The 10,037-nt window shown below is 39.6% G+C and overlaps 1 pseudogene; it reads right to left on the reverse strand.

Annotated features, from left to right (window-relative positions):
* Positions 1 to 7,088: 7,088 nt before the first annotated feature.
* On the reverse strand, positions 7,089 to 8,039 carry LOC128060827 (olfactory receptor 51A7-like; annotated as a pseudogene).
* Positions 8,040 to 10,037: the final 1,998 nt, after the last annotated feature.

Here is a 10,037-nt window from a genome sequence, read left to right on the forward strand (position 1 = left end):
CTGTTACCATTATTGTCAAATTTTCATCAATTTTATTAGTGATGAATTTTACTTTACATCAGATTTTCCTAATAGAAACAGTGTCTTTCACATATCTGTAGGCTATTTTGTTTCTTCCTCTATGAATAGTCTCTTCAAAAAGCCTTCATCCATTTTTCTACTGGATTGTTTACAGTTTTAAAAACAAATGTGCAAGAAATCCTTTATATAAAATCCTTTTTATACCTTTGCCAATATAGTATTTGCCTTTTTCACTATTTAAGCAACCAAATCTCAAGTAAATGCAGTTTTACATAATCAAATCCATTTTTATATATCTTTTTAATTTTTGTTTTTCATGTGTTGCTTTTAAAACAAGTGTCTTTAACCTGTTCTGTACATATTCTCTTAAGCCTTTTTAAAAGAACTGTTATAATGACTTTTCTAAGTCCGATGTTATGTTGACAAGGTAATTGTGTACTCGCGGTAGCATCATCTATTAAACACATTCTCTTTTTCTCACTGAAATAAAAAACTATGTATGTCATATTTTTGGATTCCTGGTGGCTCAGATGGTAAAGAATCTACCTGTAGTGCAGGAGACATGGTTCTATCCCTGGATTGGGAATATTCCCTGGTAAAGGGAATGGCAACCCACTCCAGGATTCTTGCCTGGAGAATCCCATGAATAGAGGAGCTTAGCACACTACAGTCCATGGGGTCGCAAAGACTCAGACATGACTGACTAAGCGGCATATATGTCATATTTTAGGTGTGTGTATGGATATGGACTTTGCTTTAGAAATCTTCTTATGGAATATGATATATATGTGAAATAGCTGGCTTGAACCTCAACATTCAAAAGATGAAGATCTTGGCATCTGGTCCCTTCACTTCATGGCAAATAGATGGGGAAACAATGGAAACAGTGAGAGACTTTCTGTCCTTGGGCTCCAAAATCACTGCAGATGGTGACTGCAGCCATGAAATTAAAAGACACTTGTTTCTTGGAAGAAAAGCTATGATAAATCTAGACAGCATATTAAAAATCAGAGACACCACTTTGTCGACAAGGGTCTATATAATCAAAGCTATTGTTTTTCCAGTAGTCATATACAGATGTGAGAGTTGGACCATAAAGAAGGCTGAGTCATAAGGCAGTTCTATTTGCAATTTTTTAAGGAATCTCCACACTGTTCTCCATAGTGGCTGTACTAGTTTGCATTCCCACCAACAGTGTAGGAGGGTTCCCTTTTCTCCACACCCTCTCCAGCATTTATTGCTTGCAGACTTTTGGATCGCAGACATTCTGACTGCTGTGAAGTGGTACCTCATTGTGGCTTTGATTTTCATTTTTCTAATAATGAGTGATATTGAGCATCTTTTCATGTGTTTGTTCGCCATCCATATGTCTTCTTTGGAGAAATGTCTGTTTAGTTCTTTGGCCCCTTTTTTGATTGGGTCGTTTATTTTTCTGGAATTGAGCTGCATCAGTTGCTTGTATATTTTTGAGATTAGTTGTTTGTCAGTTGCTTCATTTGCTATTATTTTCTCCCATTCAGAAGGCTGTCTTTTCACCTTGCTTATACACAGTAAAATAAAGTAAGAATAAAAATTTAATAAAAAAAAAAAAAAAGAAGGCTGAGCACTGAAAAATGGATGCTTTCAAACCGTGGTGCTAGAGAAGACTCTTGAGAGTCCCTTGGACAGCAAAGGAGGTCAAACCAGTCAATTCTAAAGGAAATCAACCCTGAATATTCATTGAAAGGACTGATGCTGAAGCTCCAGTACTTTGGCCACCTGATGCAAAGAGCTGACTCTTTGAAAATGACACTGATGCTGAGAAGGGGATGACAGAAGATGAGATGGTTGGATGGCAACATCAACTCAATGGACATGAGTTTGAGCAAACTCCAGGAGTCGGTGATGGACAGGGAGGCCTGGTGTGCTGCAGTCCATGGGGTCACAGAGTCAGAAAAAACTGAGCTGAACAACAATATATGTGTCATATATATTCACATATCACTGACCGACTAGACCAGCCTCATAGTGTGATTTGGTTAATATGTGCTATAAAGTGATCCTCTTTCAAAAGCAATTAAAAACTCTGAAATTCTAACAAGAATTACATTCTTAGTAGATTAAATATAACCAAATCAGCATTCATGATAAGTTTCCACATCCAACAATTTATGTACTTCATTTATTAAGAACTTTTTTACACTTTTCAATACAATTATTCATTTTATTTAAATCTATTTCTATGTAGTTTTTAAAATGTATGACTGTGTTGCTATCATAAATAAAACATTACCCCATTTCTGTGTGTGTGTGTGTGTGTGTGTGTGTGTGTGTGTGTGTGTGCTCAGTCATGCTCAAGGACTGTTCCCCACCAGGCTCCTCTCTCCATGGGTTTCCCCAGGCAAGAATACTAGAGTGGGTTGCCATTTTCTTCTCCAGGGGATCTTCCCCACCCAGGAATCAAACCCATGTCTCTCAAGCCTCCTCCATTGACAGGCAGGTTCTTTATCACTAGCACCACCTAGGAAGCCCTTAACATGTAACCACCTTGGGTAATAAGGAGAAAAACTTTCTGTGGCCTGCCTGGGGATTGAACCTAGGACCTTGGTGTTATTAGCACCAAATTCTAATCAACTGAGATAACCAGCCATTTCTATCTCCACATATATATTGCTAGATTGAGAAAAAACATTTTTTATCTTGCATTAGTATGTACTTTACCAAATTATCACAAAATTTTAGAAGCATTTTAAAATTTTTATATTTTATTTGTATTTATTAACAGCATTTAGAAGTAAAAATAGATGATAAGTAATGTTCCCCTAATATTCATATAAATTATTTCATTTTCTTATTTTATTAAATTCACTGGAATCTCCAACCTGTTATGAAAGTTTAAGAGTGAACAAAAAATGTTGTTTCTCATTTTATTTAAATGGCATTAGTGTTTCATTCACTGGCACTGCTAGATGGTTGACTGCTAGATCTTTGAATAAACTTTATAACACTTAAATAGTTCATTTATATTGCATTTAAAAAAAATTTTAATAAGCTTACTTAATGAATCCTATTAAATGCATTTTCAGCATTCACTAACACAATAATAGCCTACTTTAATATGTTGAACAGTTGAAACATCCTTGTTACTTGTGATTAAAGAAGAACACATTTTAAATGAAAAGTGAAAAAATCAAATTTTCAGATCAAATCCATTTAGTGACAAGATAAGAATACACAGTGATATATTAGAACATATTCTAGGAATACAGAAACAGTTATAGCCTCATATTTTATCAAAATATTCTTTAAGATATACTGTATATTCTCTTAATAAACTAATTAGATGGCAGTCTCTCAATTTCATGGAGAAGGCAATGACAACCCACTCCAGTACTCTTGCCTGGAAAATCCCATGGATGGAGGAGCCTGGTAGGCTGCAGGCCATGGGATCGCGAAGAGTTGGACACGATTGAGCGACTTCACTTTCACTTTTCACTTTCATGCACTGGAGAAGGAAATGGCAACCCACTCCAGTATTCTTGCCTGGAAAATCCCAGGGACAGAGGAGCCTGGTAGGCTGCCATCTGTGGGGTCGCACAGAGTCAGACAAGACTGACGCGACCTAGCAGCAGCAGTAGCAGCAGCTCTCAGTTTCATGAATGAGAATACTGAGGGTGAGATTTTAAGAATGCCCCAGGTCTATCAAACTAGTTACTAAGCAGAATTTATTTTCAGATTTTTCTTAATTCAAAACCCTTGCTACAAAATACGCTTTTAAAATTATTGAATGGAGAAACAGCATGGTCTTCAAGAACAGTGATGAGGTCTCTGAGAAACTTTTTTTTTTTCCCAAAGCCCACTCTTTCCTCCTCCCTGGAACACCTACCTCCATCTTCCCATTTCTTTACTGAGAGTAGAATGTTGTATAGAAAGAACCTGGAGTCACATTGGCCTGGCTTAGAATCCTCAGTTCATTATTCCTGAGTGATTTGGCACTAGCTGTTCCATGTTCATAAAATAGGTGTAATAAGGATTTCATGCAATCAAGTCTCTGTATCATACTGTCTGAACATATAAAATATTCAATAAATGATAGTTTTGTGGAATTAATCATGGAAATTAAAATAACTATATTTAAACTTCATATGCATATTCAATCTGAATAAAGAACTTTACAGTTGGAAGTTTCTTTAATTTCCTACCACTTCATTGTATACAGGAAACTACTGAAAGCATTTGAATGGCCCTTTGTAACTGGGTGGTAGATGAGCTAAATGCAGAATCACTGACTGCCTCCATGTTTTTATTACTTTACTAAGAGATGGGAGCAAAGAGCTCTTCATTTCACAGCAGGGCCTCAGCTGCTCTCCCCCGTCTCCTGACCACTGGCCACACCCACATCAATCCTGTAACATCTTTGGTTTTGAGTGCTCACTATTACCATTCATAGCACCGTTCTCTCTCTGAAAATCATTCCACACCAACTTGAATGATAAGTTTCAGGAAGAACTCAACTGTTCTTTCTCCTCTCAATAGCACATACGGGGATAGAGATATTAATAAGAACTTCTGGAACCGTAATTTGTTCTCTAATGTTTATTACACTTCTTTATGCTAGCCATTTTACCCACACCCTTTCATTTAGACTATTCTTTTAGTTCAAATTGAGATACACCTGCCAAGCATATACAATGGATGAAGTAGTTCATCTTTTAGAGACTTTTAAATTTGAATCATTCACAACTCTTTCCTTGTGTAAATTCACAGTGTATCAATGAGAGAGACATACGAATGTTGATGATGTATATAGGTCTCCATCCTTCGTGTCCCAAGGATTTCCTCCTACACTTTCCCTCCAAATTGGCTTTAGCAAAAGACACACTCTCTAGGTTTCCTTTTCACATTATCCCAGGAAAGTATTTTGTATTTTTCAATCATTAATGTACACACCAACCACCTAGAATCTTGTTACAAGACAGATTCTAACTTAGTAGGCTCAAAGAAGGATGAGATCCTATGATTCTTAATATTTCCCAGATGCTGCTGAGGCACATCAGTGCACCACCCTTTGGTTAGCAAGGAAGAAAACTTACTTAGGCAAACCTAGTCACAATGGAAAGGATTTAATGTAAATCACAGGGAGGAATCAAATGCTGAGAGGCAAATATAAAGATGCTAAGCCTCTTGAGAAATCTGTTTGCAGGTCAGGAAGCAACAGTTAGAATTGGACATGGAACAACAGACTGGTTCCAAATAGGAAAAGGAGTACGTCAAGGCTGTATATTGTCACCCTGCTTATTTAACTTATATGCAGAGTACATCATGAGAAACGCTGGACTGGAAGAAACACAAGCTGGAATCAAGATTGCCAGGAGAAATATCAGTAACCTCAGATATACAGATGACACCACCCTTATGGCAGAAAGTGAAGAGGAACTCAAAAGCCTCTTGATGAAAGTAAAAGAGGAGAGTGAAAAAGTTGGTTTAAAGCTCAACATTCAGAAAACGAAGATCATGGCATCTGGTCCCATCACTCCATGGGAAATAGATGGAGAAACAGTGGAAACAGTGTCAGACTTTATTTTGGGGGGCTCCAAAATCACTGCAGATGGTGATTGCAGCCATGAAATTAAAAGACACTTAATAGACGAAGCTGAGCTGGGGCCACAAAGAAACCTGCATTTAGGGTACAGTAGGGCTCTTTTGGAATAAACCTGGTTGCAGAAGAGAAATTAACTTGGACTCACCTGGCATCTGCAGGCAAAGGGGCCACCCAGTAGAGGGAAGAGTTTGGCCTGGGTGTCGAGTCTTGGCCCCAGGCACTTGTCTTATACAAAAAGTCTCTCCAATTAAGCTGTACCACAAGGGGTTTGAAAGACTTCCCTCATAGCTCAGTTGGTAAAGAATATGCCTGCAATGCAGGAGACCTGGGTTCAATTCCTGGATTGGGAAGATCCCCACGAGAAGGAAATGGCAACCCACTCCAGTATTCTTTTGGAAAAGATTCTGATGCTGGAGAGATTGGGGGCAGGAGGAGAAGGGGACGACCCAGGATGAGGTGGCTGGATGGCATCACGGACTCGATGGACATGAGTCTGAGTGAATTCCGGGAGATGGTGATGGACAGGGAGGCTTGGCGTGCTGCGATTCATGGGGTTGCAAAGAGTCGGACATGACTGAGCGACTGAACTGAACTGAACTACTCCTTGAAAGAAAAGTTATGACCAACCTAGGTAGCATATTCAAAAGCAGAGACACTACTTTGCCAACTAAGGTCCGTCTAGTCAAGGCTATGGTTTTTCCAGTAGTCGTGTATGGATGTGAGAGTTGGACTGTGAAGAAGGCTGAGCGCCAAAAAATTGATGCTTTTGAACTGTGGTGTTGGAGAAGACTCTTGAGAGTCCCTTGGACTGCAAGGAGATCCAACCAGTCCATTCTGAAGGAGATCAACCCTGGGATTTCTTTGGAAGGAATGATGCTAAAGCTGAAACTCCAGTACTTTGGCCACCTCATGCGAAGAGTTGACTCATTGGAAAAGACTTTGATGGTGGGAGGGATTGGGGGCAGGAGGAGAAGGGGATGACCCAGGATGAGATGGCTGGATGGCATCACAGACTCCATGGACGTGAGTCTGAGTGAACTCCAGGAGATGGTGATGGACAAGGAGGCCTGGCGTGCTGTGATTCATGGGGTCGCAAAGAGTCAGACAGAACTGAGCGACTGAACTGAAGTGAACTGAAATGATTCAAAACCTTGCAGAATTCTCCCAATTACAGTTCAACTCCTACTTACAAGCTTCTCTGAGGTTAGATGTCTTCTTTACTCTTTTACCTGATAGATGGCCTCAGTCTCCCCCAATAACAACAACAGGATCACTACCTACTTTATAAATTGTAAGCCTCTTCTTCCTGAATATCAAAAAGCTGTGGTGTGTGACATCCATGATATATATTAATTGATTACTTAATTAATTAGCTAATATAATTAAGGACTCTAAAGTAAATGGAAGCATCTCCTATTTGAAAGAAACGTTGTCCTAGACTAAGACAATTTGATGTAGAGAAAATGGAACTTCCACCTTTGCCTCATCATTTAGACTTCAGACCCAGTTTTTCCAATTTTTCCAGAACCTTCCCTCTAATCTGCCGAGTTTTTACACAATACAAGATGGGATTCATCAAGGGTGGTGCCAGCAAGAATGCATCAGCCATCAGAATCATAGCAACAGGGAGTGTATGCTTGGGAAAGTGATATATGATAGCCAAGGTGATGATGGGCACATAGAAGATGAGCACAGCACAGATGTGGGACATACAGGTGTTAAGAGCTTTAAGCCATTCCCTGTAAGATGCAATACCCAATACAGTCTTCAGAATAAACACATAAGAGACAACAATTAACATACTGTCTGACATCGTACAGTGCAACAAACAGACCGTAGTAGAAGTTAACTCTATTGTCAGAGCACGCCAGCTTCATGATGTCCTGGTGGAGGCAGTAGGAGTGGATAACAGGCGTTTATTACAGTATTTGAGTCTCTTTAAAGTGAAAGGGAGGGGAAGAACTAGGAGAATGCTTTTAAAAGCAAATGCTAACCCAATGTGCAAAACTCTGGAGCTAGTAAGGATGGAGCGGTATCTTAGGGGGTTGCAAATGGCTACAAAGCGATCAAAAGACATGATCAGGAGTACCGAGGACTCCATGTCTGTGAATCCATGGATAAAAAATTCCTGAGCAATGCAGGCATCAACAGAAATCCCCATGGCATTGAACAAAAAGATCCTCAGCATGGTGGGAAGAGAAGAGAAAGACAGGCCCATGTCCAATAATGCCAACATGGAGAGGAAATGGTACATGGGCTCATGCAGAGAAGGCTCTGTCCTGATGACAAATAGAATGATGCAGTTTCCCAGGATAGCCATGAAGTACATGAGGCAGATAGGGATGGAGATCCAAATGTACCCACCCTCAAGCCCTGGGATCCCAATCAACAGGAATGTGGAGACTGCAGCTTCTGAGGCATTGAGAGGAAGCATCATAAATAGGTCTCTTACATACTGCTCCTGGTAGATAAATAATCAAATTATTCTCTTAGTTATGTTTACTGAACACAACTCACTTTAGTTGTCAGTTAAATTAAACACAGTTCACATTTAGGTATCAAGAAATAATGTTATATAACTTTTTCTATATAAAGAAAAATGAGTAATTTAAATAGACTCATTTTTATCTAAGACCTTTATACTCTTCAAGTCTATTTTTATTCCTTATTTACTTCTAAACAACTCTATAGAAGTGTGTCTGTGCAAGCTAAGTCTCTTCAATCGTGTCCAATTCTTAGCAACCCTTTGGACAATAGCATGCCAGGCTCCTCTGTCCATGGAATTCTCCAGGCAAAAATACTGGAGTGGGTTACCATGCCCATTTCCAGAGGATCTTCCCAATCCAAGGACTGAACCCGAGTGTCTTCTGTCTCTTTCATTGGCAGGTGGGTTCTTTACCACTAGCACCATCTAAGAAGCCCATCTATAGAAGTAGTAGAGTGCTTTAGTAACTTTTCTTTTTTCTTCTTTTTAAGAAACCACGTTTGGAGGTTTATGAATCAAGTAAACTAAATTGTGGAAAATTCTGAAAGAGATGGGAATACCAGACCACCTGACCTGCCTCTTGAGAAATCTGTATGCAGGTCAGGAAGCAACAGTCAGAACTGGACATGGAACAACAGACTGGTTCCAAATGGGAAAAGGAGTATGTCAAGGCTGTATATTGTCACCCTGATTATTTAACTTATATGCAGAGTACATCATGAGAAATGCTGGACTGGAAGAAACACAAGCTGGAATCAAGATTGCCAGGAGAAATATTAATAACCTCAGATATGCAGATGACACCACCCTTATGGCAGAAAGTGAAGAACTAAAGAGCCTCTTGATGAAAATGAAAGAGGGGAGTGAAAAAACTGGCTTCAAGCTCAGCATTCAGAAAACTAAGATCATGGCATCCGGTCCAATCACTTCATGGCAAATAGATGAGGAAACAATGGAAACAGTGGCTGACTTTACTCTGGGGGGCTCTAAAATCACTGCAGATGGTGACTGCAGCCATGAAATTAAAAGACGCTTACTCCTTAGAAGGAAAGTCATGACCAACCTAGACAGCATATTGAAAAGCAGAGACATTATTTTGCCAACAAAGGTCCATCTGGTCAAGACTATGGTTTTTCCAGTAGTCATATATGGATGTGAGAGTTGGACTATAAAGAAAGCTGAGCACTGAAGAATTGATACTTTTGAACTGAAGTGTTGGAGAAGGCTCTTGAGAGTCCCTTGGACTGAAAGGAGATTCAACCAGTCCATCCTAAAGGAGATCAGTCCTGGGTATTCCTTGGAAGGACTGATGTGTGAAGCTGAAACTCCAGTACTTTGGCCACCTGATGCGAAGGGCTGACTCATTTGAAAAGACCCTGATGCTGGGAAAGATTGAGGGCAGGAAAGAAGAGGACAACAGAGGATGAGGTGGTTCAATGGCATCACTGACTCAATGTACATGAGTTTGGATGAACTCCAGGTGTTGGTGATGGACAGGTAGGCCTGGCGTGCTGCAGTTCATGGGGTCACAAAGAGTCAGACACGACTGAGTGACTGAACTGAACTGAAAACTAAATTGGAATATATTGCAATCTGGAAAAGCTATAACATCATGGATGTGGTCAATGGTCATGTACTCAAACAAACCGCAGATGCTATAGTAACAGGAGTTAAAGGAGACCTAAATCTTATATTACTGTTCATGGAACATGTGTATGAAAATATAAAATCAATCTACCACAGTCCTGAGTGTGCATTGTGTCTCAGCCTTTCAGATGTGGTTAATGTTCCCTTGGCATGCAGTACATACCACAGTAGTTATTTGTTATTGCCTAAAGCCTCACATCCTTTCATGCAATTGCTACTGGTCCTGCTCATAAAAGCCACAGATATTGCTCTTTTCTTCCTCTTCCAAGTTATTTTCCCATTGTTCTTGGCTTCTCTGTGAAT

Source organism: Budorcas taxicolor, chromosome 15 (assembly GCF_023091745.1).
Source record: "Budorcas taxicolor isolate Tak-1 chromosome 15, Takin1.1, whole genome shotgun sequence".
NCBI lineage: Eukaryota > Metazoa > Chordata > Mammalia > Artiodactyla > Bovidae > Budorcas > Budorcas taxicolor.